Raw genomic sequence first — 20,656 nt, 5'->3', positions numbered from 1 at the left:
GGATTCAGCAATGATATAAGTATGGCTTTTGGAACAGACAAATGTAAGAAAAATAGCATAGTCAAGGGAAAACATACTAAACAAGAAGATTACATATTGGATAACCACAGCGACTGCATAGAAGCGATGGAAAAATCGGATGCCTATAAATATCTAGGATACAGACAAAAAATAGGAATAGATAATACAAATATCAAAGAAGAACTAAAAGAAAAATATAGACAAAGACTAACAAAAATACTGAAAACAGAATTGACAGCAAGAAACAAGACAAAAGCTATAAATACCTATGCCATACCAATATTGACCTACTCATTTGGAGTAGTGAAATGGAGTAACACAGACCTAGAAGCACTCAATACACTTACACGATCACAATGCCACAAATATAGAATACATCACATACATTCAGCAACAGAAAGATTCACATTAAGCAGAAAGGAAGGAGGAAGGGGATTTATCGACATAAAAAAACCTACATTATGGCCAGGTAGACAATTTAAGAAAATTCTTTCTAGAACGAGCAGAAACTAGCAAAATACACAAGGCAATCACTCATATAAATACATCGGCTACACCACTGCAATTTCATAACCACTTCTACAACCCTTTAGATCACATAACATCAACAGACATGAAGAAAGTAAATTGGAAAAAGAAAACACTACATGGCAAGCACCCGTATCATCTAACACAGCCACACATCGATCAAGACGCATCCAACACAAGGCTAAGAAAAGGCAATATATACAGTGGGACAGAAGGATTCATGATTGCAATACAGGATCAAACAATAAACACCTGGTATTACAGCAAGCATATTATTAAAGATCCCAATTCCACAACGGATAAATGCAGACTTTGTAAACAACAAATAGAAACAGTAGATCACATCACAAGCGGATGTACAATACTAGCAAATACAGAATACCCCAGAAGACATGACAATGTCGCAAAAATAATACATCAACAGCTTGCCTTACAACATAAACTTTTAAAACAACACGTTCCTACATACAAGTATACACCACAAAATGTACTGGAGAATGATGAATACAAATTATACTGGAACAGAACCATTATAACAGATAAAACAACGCCACATAACAAACCTGACATCATACTCACCAATAAAAAGAAGAAATTAACACAACTAATCGAAATATCCATTCCCAATACAACAAATATACAAAAGAAAACAGGAGAAAAAATTGAAAAATACATCCAACTGGCTGAGGAAGTCAAAGACATGTGGCATCAGGATAAAGTTGACATCATACCAATTATACTATCAACTACAGGAGTCATACCACACAATATCCACCAGTACATCAATGCAATACAGCTACATCCAAACATATACATACAGCTACTGAAATCCGTAATTATTGATACATGTTCAATTACCCGAAAGTTCTTAAAGGCAATATAACACATACCGTACAGTTAAAAGGAAGTGACGCTTTATCAAGGTCCGCGTCACTCCATTTTTAACCGGACTTAACGTCTGAGAAAGTGAAGATAATAATAATAATAATAATAATAATAATAAATCATAACAGTTAAATATACAATATTATCAAGATATATTTATGGTACGTCTTACATATCCATGTAAAAAGTCTTTGTTGCTTCATTACTGTCACCAAAATATAGGTATAATTCATATGACAGTTGTTTGTTTCATGTAGCATATCTCTTTTGTGTCACTGTTTAAAAACTCATCAAGTGAGTAATATGGCGTACATTTGAGCCACATTTCTATTGTTTGCTTAAAGTCATTCATCGGTAGTTCGCTCACAGCCTTTGGGAGTTTGTTATAAAATTTCAAGCTAAGGTGTTTATGGCTCTTTTGTGTTAATGTCAGCATTGTGTATGGGAGGTCTATGTTACTATTATTTCGAGTATTAAGAACATGCACTTCAGGTCTTAAAGTTCTTTACGTTCTCTTTATCATATATTAAACAATTATAAATGTATATACTACGTAGTGCCATTATCTTTAGTTCTATAAAATGATTTTTGCAACTTTGTCTTGGTGCTAGTCCTAAAATGCACCTGACTGCTTTCTTCTGCCACTTGAAGATGGTACTTGAACCCACTGAGTTGCCCCAAAGAAGAACCCCATATTGCAGTTGTGAATGGAAGAAAGCAAAGTATATGGAGATTTTTACTGATAACATGTCTCAGCTTGTGTAATAGAAAGAGAGTTCGAGCACGTTTGCCACTTAGATAATTTGCGTGTCTGTGCCATGTAATGTTTTGATCTACATGTAAACCTAGTAACTTGACATTTTTTGTATTCTGTTTAATTGGTTTCAGGGTGAAGTAAATTTCTTTGGCTTTCAATTTGTTTATTGATAAGAGGTTGGCTCTGCACCAGCCACTGCTCATTTCAGTTACTACTTTGTTGTCTTCTATGACATCTTGCATACTTTCTCCATCTGTTATTAGTGTCATATCATCAGCATACAGTACATTGTTGCAAGGCATATAATTTGAGAAGTCATTGATGTAAACAATGATCAGGAAAGGGCCAAGCACTGAGCCTTGCGGAATTCCTCTCTTTACTTCCATGGGTTTTGACTTTTGATAGTTTGTTTCTACTAATTGTACCCTATTGCTTAAGTATGATCGAAAAAATTGTAATGGTTTATCTACAATACCATAATGTTCTAGTTTTTTATCGTTATTTCATGTGTGACTGAGTCGAATGCCTTTGTTGAATCTAACAGTGTAGAACAAGTGAGTTTCTTGTTTTCATGTCCTTCGTATATATTACTAAGGAGACATGCAACTGCTTTGGTTGTCGATAGTTCAGATCAAAGCCAAACTGGTTCTTACTTAATAATTTATTACTTTCAAAATAATAGTAAATTTGCATATGTATGCAGTTTTCTATTACTTTTGATATAATGGAAACTATTGATATAGGTCTGTAATTGTTTGACATTTTTCTGTCACCTTTCTTATAGACTGGGAGTGTAACTGTCAATTTCAGACATTCAGGGGATATTCCTTCTTCAAGTATGCAATTCGTCAGATATGTTAGTGGCATTAAGATTGCAGTGGCTATGTGTTTAACAATACCGTTACTAAGCATGTAATAGTCCTCTGTTTTTGAGTTTTTAAGTTTCTTTATAGGTTTGATAATGTGGCTGGAGGTGATTTTTGGCCAAGAGAATTTCTTGGTTGCAGGTGCTGTAAACATAAGAAGGGTTACAGCAGCTGAAATATTATCAGAATTATTTTTACCAAAAGAAGAAGAAGAAGAAGAAGAAGAATGAGAGCTGGCACAATTTATAAAATATTTGTTAAGGATGTTGCAATCTATAGGCACTATGGCTTCCTGTTTGCTCATATTGATTTCACTTTTTATTATATTCCAAGCTGCTTGTCCGGCATTTTTGAGCCTACAATATATTCATCATTTACTTTACATTTAGCTTATTTTAATTCATATTTGTACAACTTCTTAAGGGTCATGTAGTGTTTCCTGGCGTCCTCATTTTTATCACTATTATTTTTTAGTATAAGTAACAGTGTCCTCATTTGCTTGAGCTCTGCAGTGTACACTTGGTAGAGTGCTGAGGATTTGTTTCTGTTGTTAGGGGTGCATCTTTTTGTGATAAGTGGACAGTGACTATCTACTGCATTTTTAATGAGATGTAAAAACATAGAGAAACATTCATCAAGATTTTTTATATTGTGTAGTGTATTTGGCCAATCTACCACCTTCAGTTCATGTTTCAATTGTACAATATTGCTCTCTTTTAGCATTCTGAAAGTGACTAACTGTTTAGTTCTCTCTGGGTTCATACTGCCTATTCTGACCCATATCCCATCATGATCAGATAACTATAACCTAATTACATCATGCTTTAGTTGAACCTGGTTTACATTACTAATTACATTGTCAAGGCATGCATCTAGTCTAGTAGCTCTGTCATTTATACAGTAGCAGTTTAGTGCCTTTAGGCTGTTAACCATGTCATTTACATTTTTTCTACTTTTCCTTATATCTACACTGAAGCAGCCTGCAATACAAATTCTGTGATTTTTGTGTTTAGTGAATAATTTGATTAGTGAATTTAGTTTATCTATAAGAACATCCTCATCAGAGGCTGGTGTTCGGTACACAGAAGCAATGATATTTTTTTGGGTATGCAGTACTATGGCTGCTACTTCAAATACACCTTCAATGCAATGTTTGTGTAGGTCTATCACTGAATACTGCAGAGTTAAGTTTTCCTTGATGTAGATTGCAACTCCATCATGTGCAATATTTGTTCTACAATATTTTCTGGCTAATATGTAGCCATAAAGTACACACAAATCTATTTCTGAGTCATGCAACCAATGCTCATTAATGCACAGTATGCTACAGTTAATTTTGTGTGCTAAGTACTGTAACTCATTAACCTTATGTCTTAGGGATTGTACATTAACATGAAATAACATTAAATCATTGTTGTTACTGGGAGGAATACTTGTTTTTTCTGTTGCATTATCTTTACTGTCCCTTGCAAACTGTTGTGACCAAATCCAACTTGTCTTAGAATTGCTCACTACTGGGAGTTTCCCTGCACCATGTCTTTGAACTGAAGCCTATAAATTGTTTTATTATCAGAGCTTAATTTTTGTCTTACAATCCCAAGTTTTTTTTTGCTTAGAAGTGACTTACCTAAGCCATTTAGATGCTGACCATGGATCGTATGACAAGCTCTGTTACAGTGACATGGTTTACTAAGAGGCACAATTGTGGTGTGGCAGCAGTCTGAAGTATTATTCATGTCAATCGCTGTTACATTTTTGAAATGTTTACATACTGAATCATTGAGGTTATTTGCTTTTTTACTTTCGTTGTTCACATATGATTGTTCTATTAGATCATAATGGTGAGGTATTTTAGCCACTATTATATTGGTATGTATTAGCTTACGCAGTGAATCTTTCAGTGCTTTTGTTGCTGCAACTGTTTCATTGTGATACACATCATTAGCACCTCCTATAATTACTGCATAGTCGTTTGATGATAGATTCTTGCATTCTTCTTCAACACTGTCAACAACTTGGCTTAATCTTTCATTTGGTTTTACTAGTCCCTGAATTTTGAACCTTCCTGCTGCATCATCTGTTTTCAGTTTTATAGCTAACCCTCTTCCAAAACTGTCTGAAAAAACTTTTAGGTTATTATTGCGTTTATTTTTTCGTAGTACCTTTGTGTTCGTTTGATGAGATTGTTTTATCACAGTTTTGTTTGAGGTATGTCATCTTTGGACTGTCACTTTATGATTACTGTCATTGTTTACATGAGTTAGAGCTGAGTATCTATTCTCATGTTCGGGGATTGTACAAAGATTAAGATAACTACTCACTTTTGTGTTGTTCATTACCTTACGGGTCACTCGAGGCATAATCCATCCCGTGCTGCTTTTCTGAAAATGTGTTTGCCCTGTGGACTGCGACGGTGTTTCGTTATTTAGCGTGTCATTGTTGTTGTTAATTCTCTGCCTGTAGACTTATAGCATTAGATCTTGTCCTACATTTCTCATATTTCCAGTTTGTCAACAATTTCATGTCTTCTATAAGAGATGGATCAACTTTTCCACATCTACAGTGAAATAGTAGACTGCATTCGTTGCACTTCACACCACTTTTCACATTTTTCTTGCATCTTTTACAACGAGACGAAATTTCATGACTTGAAACCTGGGTGCAAGGATCTAGTCTTTTATCAGTGCAAGTTGTACTACGATTTTCTGTTATCATATACGAAAGTTCATCACATTTGTATTTTAATATATGTATTTTTTCTATTAACGCCATAATAATTTCATTTTTACAGTTCTTTTTAAGTTCACTATTCAATTCATTTTGATCACATTTTGCACATAACCATATTTTCCATTTTGAAGTCGCATTTGCACATTGAAAATGAAATATTGTTTTACATTTCACACATGTTATTCCTTTGTGAGCTCGCTTTTCACAGTAGAAATAACTGGAATCGAGAAATACGTTCATATCACTGTTGTAGGACGTGGTTGCTATGCAGGCAATGTTTTTACAGCGTTTTTCTATGTCCTCAGTCTTTATTTCGGTTGTTTTTCCGGCAATATGAAACACCAAGCACATATTATTAAGGTAAACACTGAATTGTTTGCACTTTTCACGCATTTTCTCGCAAGTTCTTTGTTTACTAACAGGAATATCACACTGTCGATTTACTTCGGCCGCCATCTTGTATCATTATGGATGTATGTACTACGAGGTTAGTGACGTTTTAAGATAGCATTTTGTGGTTTTTTCGTTAAGAAGAAGTCTCAATTAATAACTGACCAGTTAAAAGACACAGAGACACAAGAAAACGAGCCTACTGTGTCACACTGCGCACTGTAACTTAGGACCTGATAGACGTAATGCGGTAGCCAACACCAGAAGAGGCAGAATTTTACTCTAGAATCATTCTAATTTGAGGGACACAAGTGGTAGTGGTGCTCACGCTTTTTGTTTGAATTTTGTTGGTGCGTTACACCTCGATTCGTTTGGAAGTTAGTTCTTGCTGTCACTCATACACGATAACACCTTGTAAATGTAACTGAAGAACTTCGAGGATAATAACAAGTAAAGTGCTAGTAAGTTAAAATTAGTTCAGAATCACATGAGTTTTATTTTCCCCATTGAGTATTTATTCCCTCATAGAAAATAAAATAGAAAGGATAAAATAAATAAAAAGTATGGCTGTTAATATCAGTTTTAAAGCTGGTATTCAAACAGTGATGGAGACACAATTGATACAGAGAATATCCTAATACAACAGAAGAAATTTAAATCGGTTTATTAACAATTTCATTGACATATTAAAAGAGAATAAGAGCGATGACCCCATTGAGGATGTTCTAAAATGTTTTACAATAGTAATTCCCCAGATTTTGATAAAGAAAAAAGAGAAAAATAAAGGTGTTATCTAGATAAAAGGATTTCATATTTACATGCCTAACTGAATCATTACACTGACATTGGCTCGGATTGTCAGTGTAGAAGGAAATCGTTTATTGAATACATCAATGTTTTAACTAATTTTGAATGCATACTGAGCATAAGTAATGATGAGTGTATTATTAAGTAGTCCTATTCCATTTAATGTCCCAGTACGAAGGAATGTACGCGAATTTTAAGTGCTGTAGTTACCGATCGTAGTGTGCCAGTATTCTGGCTGACTGTATGTATGACTCAGTTAAACATTTTAACGAGTGTAATGTCCATACTTCAACATGATAAATTAAACTGTTAGTTTAGTACTGAATAGATACTGTATCCTAAATACATGGGAGTAAAAGCAGTACAGTGTCAAGTGATAGCGAGCTAATGATATACAAAGTATCACCATAACAATGAATGTGTTTTGTACTCTCATTACTTTACATGACTGGGTGTGCAAAGTGTTATTGATTAAAGATTGAGATTTTCTGTGTAGTATTAAGTTTTAGCACTGTGAGTATATTATTTTTTATCATATTAATATTATATGTTAATTATTACAGTAATTGTTTAGAATATTTAAACTTACTTTTACAGTACTTGGGACAGCTTTTGAGGAGTACAGATAGATGGTTGTTGCATTCATTTGCAAGCATGTAGCAATTTTAATTTTTTTGGTTCTCTCTCTCATGCTGGCATGATAGACTAAACATTCAGACAGGGCTGGTGTCATGTTGGTTAGAATTATGGCACAGTGCAACACTGCCCACTTGATTGCTGATAAACAAATTGAAGGCTGCAAGCAGGCTGTGACAACGCCACACAAGTAGAGTTGGAGGGAGAAGTGCTAACTAGAGAGGAATGCCTCACAAGCCATGCTTCATCTGGGCTGGCATAAAAAAATTGGAATCCTTTCTACTTGGCAGTTTTTCAACTCCATAAATGTCTGAACAGTTATAATATATACACGGTTTATTACCATTGATTTTATTGTTGATTAAGATTTGAACAAAAACTGTTACATAATTGACCATTGGATAAGCATTTTTTCTTCTTACTTGTGAAACTTATTTGTAAACGCACTGACATATTCCAATTCAGACTGAGTTAACTTTCATATGCTCTGCAGAGCATCCAAAAAACTAAATTTGCATTTGCTTGTGTCTAGGGATCTCTCCAATAACAGGTGACCAAATGTTGCGATGTCGTACAAATACTTCGACATGAATTCATATGTGTTACTTGGAATGCCAAGTAACCAGTACTATCTGATTGAATCATAACTCATTTCATACAGTGCTCCATCTGTAAATCAGTGTTCTCCTTTGCTGGAACCTTCTCTCTAGGGTTTTTCTGGTTTTCACCAATACTAGGACTTTCCTTTTTTCAGAATGGCAGTGATGACAGATGGGGGTGATCCTTTAGGAACTTCCTCAAAAGACAGTCAGCATTCTTATACTAATGTAGGGGTCTGAAGTCCATTGTGACACTGCTTCTGAAGCATCAGTGCCATTCTTCCCAGGTATGATAATAAATCTTTCAAGCTTTACAAAAATAGTGAATTAGCTACCAAGAAATACAGTCAAAACTCACTCAGCACCTTTGCACTCTTTGTGGGGAAAACGTAACTCTTCCCACAATTGGAGTGTGCAATTAAGACATAAGGAATCCGTTCTGTGGCACCTTCTTGTGTATGAAATACCCAATATGCATTACTGTCAGTATGCAGGTCCATCGCAGTATTCTCGATGTATAGTGCTAGAACTGGAAGAGATGTCAGCACCTCCTTAAAGTCACAGTTGTTCATTTTCCTAATTCCACAGAAAATATAATAGCATCTCATTTCAGAACCTCTTGTAGGGTCTAATATTGATACCACCAAGGCACGTATCTCATTTTTCTTATATCATAGTACCTGTGATGACATCAGTGTCTATTTGGAATTTACATAAAATACCTATAACTATTCCTACAGAATATAAAAAGTTCCTCACAATTAGGTTCAAAAATGTTCAAATGTGTGTGAAATCTTATGGGACTTAACTGCAAAGGTCATCAGTCCCTAAGCTCACACACCTATGCCCAAGGGAGGACTTGGACCTCCACCGGGAACAGCCGCACAGCCCAGGACCGCTCGGCTAATTCTGCACAGCCACAATTAGGTGGGTGGCACCACAGTTCCTCCAATACAAGTATAGCTGCCAAACTATTTTATTTCTGTTGTATGTGAAAGCAACATCTTGAACCCTTTCTTCGCCAAGTGTGAGGGAAACTGTGTTTAGGTCGGTAGAAAAGTGCCGATTTTCTGAAGCGTCAGCTTTTCGTTTTAATGAAGAATGCCATTATGTTTAAAGGTGAAATACCGGTACACTGATTTTGAAGAATTCAGTACAGTAAATACCACTAGAAAAGGAGGAGCACATCAGGAGCTTAAGGATACAGGGTACTTATAAATGGTGGAAAAATCGAATTTTTTAAATTACTTTATTAAATTCTACAGTCTTTCCCGATTACATTGATATATACATTAAAGGGTTTCAAATGAAAAAGGCTTATATATACCAAATTTTAAAGTTATGGTCATGTATGCCACCACACCCCCTTTATTTCTGTTACATAAACTAGTATTATTTCGAAAAGAACAGTGAACTTTCTGTTTCCAGTGATTATACGTATGATACATTGTATATGTTGTTAACAGTGCAGGTTTCTAGTGCCTGTAAATCATTATCTTTGCTACTATTTACTTTTGTTTCACTGAAGCAGTTTGTTCACATGTTACTGAATGTTTGTTCCCCAAGTGCTACATATATTTGTGGAAGTACATATACTTAAGTGTGCAATTAATATGAACTATGCCACACATCAAGAAATTCAATAAAAGGAAATTCCGTGGTAACCAGTTCACAAACAAAGCAAGTCAAACAGTTGAAAGTAACCTATATATCAGCTTTTTAGGGAAAAATCTCCCACATGGAACACCTCCTGGTGATACAAGTTTTTGTGTTAACAGTGACGCTGTCTGTAGTGGATTTGTTGTTGTTGTTGATGTGGGTGTCTTATCTTCTATGATAAAGGAAGTGGCGAAATGTAAACAATGTGATGGTGTAGGCTGTCTGTAAATAACTGAACAACAAAGTAGCAGGAAGGGTTTAGCATCAAAATTAGTTTTCTGTGTAGATCCTGCAATAAATCCACCTCGTAAATGATGTCGAACACTGTGCATAATTCGTATGCTATGAATTTAAAGTTAGTGTATGCAATGTGTGCAGTAGGAAAAGGAAGAAAGGCTGCTCAAACGTTTTGTGGTTTGATGGACCTTCCTCTTCTTCCCAGTAGGTTCAGCAAGTACATAAAAATACTTCTAGGTTCCTTGACGGCTGTGTCTAAAGCATCTACGAAACATGCAATCGAAGAAACTGTAAATATTAGTTGAACCAGGGACATTGCTGTTGCTCTTGATGGGGCATGGCAACCTTGAGGATATCATTCCTTGAATGGTTTTGTAAGTGCTGGTTCCCTGGAGAAAGGAAAAATTGTTGATGTTGAGTGGTTATCTAAGTACTGCCACACCTGCCATGGTAACACTGAAGGAGATATTGAACATCAGTGGTCTAAGAATTATCGTGGTTACAATGGAGGTATAGAGTGTGATGGAGCTCTACAAATATTTCAGAAGTCGGTGCCCATCTATAACTTTAGATATACGAAGTATCTAGGTGATCGGGACTCTATAGCTTTCAATATAATTAATGAATTCAATGTTTATGGTGATACTTAGTAACAAATCTAGGTGATCGGGACTCTATAGCTTTCAATATAATTAATGAGTTCAATGTTTATGGTGATACTTAGTAACAAAACTGGAGTGTTTGGACACGTGCAAAAGAGGATGGGTGCTAGATTGAGGAAGCTATGAAGAGAAATGAAAGGGAAGTTTCTATCTGATGGAAAATCTGTCTGGCTGAGGCAGAGTGACAGAAACTGAAACAGACCTTCTTCAGAGTTATTATGGACTGGCTGTTAGACAAACTGCACCCCTGAATGATGTTACAGCAACGAGAAAAGCTGTCACTCAAAAGAGGAATTCACTAAAGAAATTAATAATTCTGACACTTGTGAAATGTAAAGTTGTCATCAGCCCGAAAGCATGTTGTGAACACCGTAGTGCCTTACCAGGGGTTGCCCTTTGGCAGGTTGGTGTGCATCAGCCACCTAGTTTCATAAGTTGTCCACAGATGACCACCCTGTTCACGGACTTTGCCCTAAAGGAGCAGATTCTTGGTGTGGTTACCAAAAAGCAAATGGAAGTGGTCAAATATACCATTACAAGCATTATCTTCCTGAGCCTGTTGTGGCGACCCATGCATGGGGGCTTAATTAACATGCAATAATTTTAATAGCTGTGTGTCCACTTACGAAGTCTCCTAACCGGTTGGCCCTGAGTAGTATTAGTACGCAATATGACTGCATAAAATAACAATAAAGAATGACAAGACATTTCCGTTAACACAATTGATTAATTAGTCCCCTGCAACTATACAAGCTACGAAACAACAAAGCACAAGTGTAACTGTTCTGTGTGTGGTAGTGTGACTCAACGTACATGTATGTGGCATGGTTCTTCATCAATACGACAAGATATTTTAAACACCATTTACAATGAACGAATCAAAAAACCAGAAATACTATAATCGTACATGGAAACCAGAATTACAAGTCTAATACATGAACATGAGCCAGATGGTTTGTTGACTGAACCTGTGACCAAAAGGCATTGTCATTAAAGAAATCTGAAATAATTTTTTTTAACTCAATATATATTGACGAAAAATACACTATGATCATTGCAACATCATCCATCTATACATGACACCAACCGAACAGCATTTACTCTCTTGCCCAACAGAACAACAACTGCTCTCGACATCCTCTCAACATCTACTGCCCATGGCAACCTCTGAACTACTACTGCTAGTGGAGGCGGCGGAATAATAATCTTTGGCACAATCTCAGGCGCTGTGACTCAGAGTAGCCATCTTTCATATGCCCCTCCTTCATGGGCTAGAGTTTGGTGGTATTTTTGCCAGCATTGTTGGTGAAAATACCACCAAATTCGCCCAAAAAACACAGACAAAAATAAAAGATGTTATTAATAAGTAAATATTACATAAGTAAATAAATTTTGGCTTTGCACTGACCCTTCAATAACCTAATATATAAAAATACAGTAAGGAATACAAATGCTTGCATACATGTAATTTTACATAATAGTTTACGCAAGTATCATTTCTCAGAGTAGTTAAACAGTTCAATAAATGGCACCAGCAATGACGAATAGGTGCAGGTAAGCGTCTCATAACATTTCATAAACAGTCTATACACAATAATTCAGTTTATACAAATATTCACTTAAAATCTTTTCAGTAGTTCAATAAACAAGTAGCACTCCTCAGAGTAGTTGACAGTTCCAACAGTAGCACCCAGCAATGGTCAACAGGTGCAAATAGCAGTCCCATAACATTTGATAAACAGTAAATACACAATAAATCAATTTACACAAATATTCACATAAAATCTTTTCAGTAGTTCAATAAACAAGTGGCACTCTGCAGAGGAGTTGACAGTTCCAACAGTAGCACCTAGCAATGGTCAACAGGTGCAAATAGCAGTCCCATAACATTTCATCAGCAATATTTGAACAGCTCCAACAGTGGTACCCAGCAATGGTCAACAGGTGCAGACAGCAACAAGTGACATTATCCCAGTAGCAGCAGTTCCATCAGTGGCACCCAGTAATGTTGAATAGGTGCAGACAGCAACAAGTAACATCATTTCAGTGGAAGCAGTTCCATCAGTGACACCTAGTAATGTTGAACAGGTGCAGACAGCAACAAGTGACATCATTTCAGTAGAAGCAGTTCCATCAGTGGCACCCAGCAATGACGAGCAAGTGCAGGTAATAGTCCATAATATTCACCAGCAATAATTACACAGTTCATCAGAGTTCCTCAGCAGATATTAAACATTTCCAAGTGGCACCCACCAATGTTGAACAAGTGCAGGTAACGGTCCATAATATTCACCAAAAATAATTACACAGTTCATTCAGAGTTCCTCAGCAGAAATTAAACATTTCCAAGTGGCACCCACCAATGTTGAACAAGTGCAGGTAACAGTCCATAATATTCACCAGCAATAATTACACAGTTCATCAGAGTTTCTCGGCAGAAATTAAACATTTCCAAGTGGCACCCACCAATGTTAATAGGTGTAAGCACGAACAACAGTTTGAATGCACACACAATTGCTTTTACAGAATTATTATCAATGCTCTTACACTAAACATACAAATTATAATAAACACACAATTGATATCAGATAATTGTTACATTAACTATTACAAATACACAAATATCAGTAAACCTATAATATTTAAGGGTGTCAGTGCAAGTCACAACAAACAAGTAAAATAATATTTAGGAGGTAGGTCGGTACCAATTATTTGAGATTAGGAACGGAAAACACACAAAACACACTCACTCATCTTTCATCCACATATTTGTACTATTGCGTAATTGAATAGTGTTAACTGTGTAAATGCAATTCTGTCAAAATTTGATGTTCAACATGTGTATCAAGTAGTAGTGACAGCAGTGTATAATAGTCAATAATAGTTAGTCAACATCATAGTCATCATGTCAAGACCAATGTTTGCCAAGCCAAATCAAAATGTACCGTTGCTCAACAACTGTCAGTGTGCCAAGATATGCAAATACTTCCTCTCTCCAAAAAAAGTATATACTGCTTATTGATTTAACAAGGTGTGTGTGTAGACAATCTTCCTCCCACTGGAGTGTTCTAGTCTGCCATCTTCATCCTTCTTGTTCCATATAAACCAACAAAAAAATATGCTCCTCACTTACTTTACCTCCTATCCACCAAAACACCAATAATCATCAACATCACACAATCTCAATACTTCAGTAATACCTCTTCAATACGTCGATACATATAAACCTTACCACCAATATCATTTCACATCCATAACAACTCTTTTCTCTAGTCAGTCTCCTCGGACAAGTACAGATAAAATCCTAGTGGAAACTTCAGTTCATCATCCCATACAATCCAAAGAGACAGTGACCACACACAACCTCTGTGTAATCCAAAATACATTTTGGTTACCCTGTCCACCACAAAATAAAAGAAATGCATACATGACCTCTAACAGTCTTCAGTTTGAATAACTTTCAGTAAGTAGGTGCGAGTACGTAGTATGAATGATCACATATGACTTTGAATGAATAAATCGTAATATTTCACAGTGTGTACACCACTTCAAGAATCATGACAAAACAGAAGCAAACATGTGGAGTATTTCTTTGTGTCAAGTGTCACTTGCTATTTCAATTGCTCACGAAGAATGCAGTGTAACAACTGTCAATGGTCTAAAGCTAGTGTTTGTATTTCATGTCGTTAGCTTCATTTCTATTAGCATAAATTTATACAGCTTCCATAAAACCTGCAGCTCGTGTGACTTCAATGAAGTTTCTTGTACCAATATGGTTCGTAGAATTATAGCAGTTCAGTTTCTTATCTTAAAATATAAAGCACTGAGCGTAAGCAAAACATGCAATAGCGAGAAAATATACCAGTAGAGACAGAATGTCAACAAGTGGATGCAGCACAATCCCTACAACGAGGCTCTGCCAAGCGAACAATCTGTAATTAATACCATAGTGTGACCTAAACTCTATGTTCGTACACAGTATATAAGCATTCATATATACCAAATTAAAGAGTAGTTATGACAACAAAACAGAAATGTGTAAATATGCAATCCATACACACAGCAGCAAATATATATCTTACATAATAAATAGGTTATTAGCATCATATCAGCATAAGAAAATAAATGTTCATATGTAATCTCAATAAGTAAACACGAAGGCGCAAGCAGATAAATCACAAAGTATAACTTACACACATAACCATATCAGCACAACTAATCAGGTGACAATTATAATTTAAATAAATAGGCACAGCAGGCAAATAATAAAAAATATGACATCAGTGAAAAAGCAGAGCAGCCAAGCGATGCATAATATACACAAGCAACAACCCTGTTCATTAATAAAACATTGTCAAAATCAGTTAACACAAAGAATAAATCACGTAATCGCGAGCAGCAAATTATGAATAAAGTACATATCTAAGTAGAAATATGTTACCTGAAAAATAAACTCAATTAATAGTTACCTTTTCAGTTTATTACTTTCTTCTTCGAAATTACATTCTCCCTGAAATTTTCTCGATAGCAAGTCCTCTTAACGTCGGACACACACAGAATTTACCTGAAGTTCTTAAATATTTTATGCAACTGTATCCTAAAAAAACTGAAAGTTAATAACATAATTTATCAAGTCACTATAGCTTTATACTGAATTTTATCGGAGAAATTAGACTGTGTACTTGTCTACGGCTCTCAGTGCATTCGCACTGAGCGCTCGATTAGCCGTAAGTAAGCGTGACGTAGGTTGTAATTATCTGCAGTCAACGGCTACCTTGTGCGGCGCGCAGACTGACTGTCGCTTTGTGTATGTGTCGCCGCCAATACACGGCGCGGTATCCTTGTATTCCCTGCGTGTTTACGTATAACTGTTAATTTCTCAAAAGTATGTCATTCCACAAAAATTTTTACGTTCGATATATGATGTATTCCCTTAGAACGCCGTGATTTAAGAGTTTCTACATCGACAGTGTCATCATGAATAATTTTGCGAACTCTATATGGACCGTTATAAAGCACAAAAAATTTGCGACACAAGTCTTTTCCTTTGTGAGACAAACGATGAGACTTAATTAACACCTTTTGACCTACTGACAAAGTTTTTAAACGACCAGAACGTTTAGCTGATTTCTCTCTTCTAGCAGCCGCAGATGCAATATTTTGCAGAGCCAGGTTCACAACTTCAGAATGCCGCAGTTTCCGTGTAGGCGGAAAAGGAACTATTTCAGAAATGCGATTTGTCGGTGCTTTATTTTTTAATAGCAATACAGGTGGTAAAGAAGTTGAATCATTAGGGAGTTCATTCAGAATGTTTTGAAAAATATGAAGATACTGATTCCACGTTTTGTGATGACAATAAAGACGACACAATTTATTGATTTCCTTCATCCATCTCTCTGAAGCGTTAGATTGAGGGTGAAAAAGTGAAATGAAAATTTGTTTAATCTTACGATGCCGTAGAGTACGAAGCCAAATTTTAGAGCAAAACTGTGATCCAGTATCTGATATAACTTTATCAACATGACCCACTTCTTTAAGAAAATGTTTGATGAAAGCATTAGATACTGAACGAGCTGTTGCTTTACGTAAAGGTGTAAAACACACATATTATAATGTCAATTCCACTGCTACCAAAATGTACGCAAAACCATTAGTAGAACGAAGTCAAAATTTGGTGCAATTCTTCTCTTGCAAGGTCATCTGTCACTACAGCTTTGTTAACCTTTTCATTAATTAATTCTTCACTATTAATTATATCATCCATCGTGTCGCTGTATCTCTTGTCGTTGTCATGAATGAACACATTGTCGTCATAATACTCAGCGAAAACATCAGAAGTAAGAAACCTTAAACAATTTGTGTCTGATTCAGATTTCGTTACACACTCGAAAAATTTCAAACATCTAGGCATTCCGGCAACAGTCAAGTTCACACTTGCTTCCTCAAAGTTTAAAATTGCCTTATTTGTGTTAAGAAACTCCATACCTAATATAATTTGTGTACTGAGTAATGGAACAATAATAAAACTAGCAGAAAATTCATATCCTTGACAAATGAAATTTAAGTTGGTCTTTTGTTTGACTTCCACACTTTTTCCAGAAATATCTCCTCAAATTGTAGTTTTAGAAACAGGTAACACAGGACAAGCAATAGTTCTTACACATATACGAAAAACTGATTCACTAATAACATTCAATGGGCTCCCAGAATCTAAAACCGCAATGAACTTATTCTTACTCACACATACTTCAATAACAGGATGTAAAAATGCGTCTACATTATTTTTCTTTTCGTCTAGCAAAATATCTCACATGTCTTCCAAGCGTACGTAGTGTAAAGTCGTAGCGTCATTACTTTCTGAACCGTCTATATTACTGCCAGAAGCCGAAGCTACAAGTCATTGTCGAATGTTTGCGTCTCGTCTTTGATTATTCGCGTCATTTCGCGGATCAACTTCTACGATTTGCACTTGTCTCTCTGAATTTCTGTCACGTGGAGGATGCCAATTAGATCCCTCCTATCTGTTACATGTAAATTCTTGGTTGTGTCTGTTTTTAAAATTTCTATTTTCCTGGCTATCTGTAGACTACTTCTTGTGTAATTTCGACTGTCACTTCTGAAATTATTGTTATATCTACTACCCTTGTTATTTCTGTATTAAGAGTTTCTATTATTGTATGAATAATTTCTGTCTTGATGATACCGATTACTGTTTCCATATGATTGATCATTCTGGTAGGAATTTCCGTTATTATAATTGTCTGTGTAATTTCTCTTAGAACGTCTGTTATTGTCTTAAGGCTGGTATCTATTGTCCTGTCTGTTTCGTCTGTCATTTGTAAAATTACTGCTATAACGTCCGTTCCGATCATTATCCCTTTTCTCTGAAAATCTATTGTGATTACCGTTATTGAAAAAATTACAAGAAGTTCCGTCGTCGTTGTCATACTCAAGTTCTTGTAGCAAAGTCTTAAAAGTTTCAATGTCGTTTTTACATCTTCCAGCTAAAGCAATGTGTCTTATCGATTGTAGAAGCTTAGTTAAACAAATGAGAATTAATTCAGTTGGGCTATAAGGGTTGGGAAGGAATTGATTCTTTCGAATCATGTCTTCAAAGTATTCTGCCAGCGTGCGAAACTAAGACTGTTTAAAATTACACTGCATAATAAGACTGTGTTTGACTATGTCTTGTGTGTTTTCTGACCAATATGCTGATAAAAATGTATGATAAAAACCATTAAATTATTACAATCTCTAATAAGTGCTCGCATGCGCGTCGCTGATTCGTTTTTCATCAATATCCTGAAAACTGTCACTTTTGAGTAAAATAGTCATATCCGGTTATTCTTTACTGACTCCTTTTCTAGATAGATTGATAGTTGAAGAGTTGTTTTGGTAGATTCAAAGAATAGTAAAAGAGTAGGCAGCAGTGCAGAAAACTAAAAGGGAAATAGCACCACTACAGCTCGGGGCCCTGTGCACACTATGGCACATATTCACTTAGTGTAGTGAATCCCCTAAGGACCTAAATAGCCACACATAAATTCCAGTTTGTGACTTAGTGGCCAGTTTGGTGGAAGTGCGTACATAAATTGATCTAACCATGAACATGGATGTATGTCATTCTTAGAATTGCGAAAGATCTTAAATTTCCGAACAGTTAATTAGTGTTCACAGTCAAAGTTTTCGCCTCGTGGCGACAAAGACCTACCACGTCTGTCCCAGTCCGAATGTCGATTATTGTCAAGTTCGTGCGCCTGGCGCTCTGTTGCTGTATCTCGTAAATGAAATAAATTCGTTTCTTCAAAACCCGCTGCTATCGATGATTCTAAATTTCTTCTCCTGTCTTTTCCTACGATTTCGTTTTTTAACGCCTCAAATTCCCTTTTAACGCATTCATTAAATTTTCCTTGATTTTCGACATGTTTATTTGTATTCTGGTACTCTTCTGTTTCTGCAAATGGCAATGGAGCTGTAGCAACTGAATCTCTGTCCCCATTTAAACTAAGATTTGTCAATTTATCTGGAATCTCCTCAACTTTTTACGATAAGTCACCTACTTGTTCTTTCTGATTATTTACGTCTTCTGTATGTGTCGCGACTCGGGTTTCAGTATTGACACATTTAGTAGTTAACTGTTCATATTGTTGTGTTATGTTATTTATTCCGTAATTTGGTATGGATTCCTCGATTCTTTCAAATATTTCTTCCTTGTCGTGTGCACGTTGAAAATTTAACTCTAAAAATTTTTGCACTATCACGCGATCTCTTTCTTCCTGTTCCCTATCCTGTTCCTTTTGTCTAATTTCTTTTGAAATTAATCTATTATTGTGAGCATTCAAAATTGGTTGTACTTCTTCTCTACTTTCTTTCTTTAATTCATCTTTCATGTTTTTAAAACATGTCGCTATTTGTGAGTCTAACCGTGTTTCCATTCTTCCCATATCAGTTTCAATTGTTCCTATTTGCGATCCCAAATTTAATATTGCATTTATCAACTGCTCCATATTAACTGGTTCGAAATTCTTTTCGCCCCTATCATTTCCCATAAAACTAACTTCCTTCGTCATAGCTGTCAAGCTATCTGTGTTCGATACCATTTCAGAATCTTCTGTCGTTAATCTCGTATTCTGTGAATTTTTTGACTGTGAAAAACTTTGAACTGGTTCCAGACTATTTTCCCGGCTTATTAAATTGTTTACTACTTCATTATTCATCATAATGTTCTCCTGTGATGACGAGTTCGCCATGTTAACAATTTCGTCATTCTGACTATCCATTTATTTTTGCCTTTTTCATCGATGGCGTAATCATTTACAAAACGTACGAAACTCGTCACTATACGAAAATTACGCACACTATAACACTTTATCACCAACAATATCGTTCACACGAAATGCTTCCCGACAAACACGATTAACGAACAATTAAAACCTTCACAATTGCCCAAAATTGTCAAACCCATATACGAGACATCAAAAATTAAATTCTGCAAAAATACCATTAGAAGAATGACAAGGCAACTACAAATGTTCAATTATCAAATCTACACATGCAATATAGCCTACAATTACTAAACTCCAAACTACTACAACAATACTACTGTCTGCTATTTTTACTGTCAAAAGAATTCCAAGGGACGATCCGAAGCAGCGGTCGCCACGTTCATGGGGGCTTAATTAAAATGCTATAATTTTAGTAGCTGTGTGTCCAGTTATGAAGTCTCGTTACCCGTTTGTCCCTGAGTAGTATTAGTATGCAATCTGACTGCATAAAATAACAATAAAGAATGACAAGAAATTTCCGTTAACACAATTGCTTAATTAAGTCCCCTGCAACTATAAAAGCTACGAAACAACAAAGCACAAGTGTAACTGTTCTGTGTGTGGTAGTGTGACTCAACGTACATGTATCTGGCATGGTTCTTCATCAATACGACAAGATATTTTAAACACCATTTACAATGAACCAGAAATACTATAATTGCACATAGAAACCAGAATTACAAGCCTAATATATGAACATGAGCCAGATGGTTTGTTGACTGAACCTGTGACCAAAAGGCATTGTCATTAAAGAAATCTGAAATAATTTTTTTTTACCTCAATATATATTGACGAAAAATACACTATGATCATTGCAACATCTTCCTTCTATACATTACACCAACGGAACAGCATCTACTCTCTCACCCAACAGAACAACAACTGCACTCAACATCCTCTGAACTAGTACTGCTCTCAACATCCTCTCAACAACTACTGCCCACGGCAACCTCTGAACTACTACTGCTAATGGAGGCGGCGGAATAATAATCTTTGGCGCAATCTCTGCTGCTGTGACTCAGTGTAGCCACCTTTCAAATTGCAAGTATCAAGT

This window comes from Schistocerca serialis, chromosome 7, assembly GCF_023864345.2.
Source record: "Schistocerca serialis cubense isolate TAMUIC-IGC-003099 chromosome 7, iqSchSeri2.2, whole genome shotgun sequence".
Taxonomy (NCBI): domain Eukaryota; kingdom Metazoa; phylum Arthropoda; class Insecta; order Orthoptera; family Acrididae; genus Schistocerca; species Schistocerca serialis.
The sequence above is the reverse complement of the archived record's forward strand: the minus strand, read 5'-3'. Positions refer to the sequence as shown.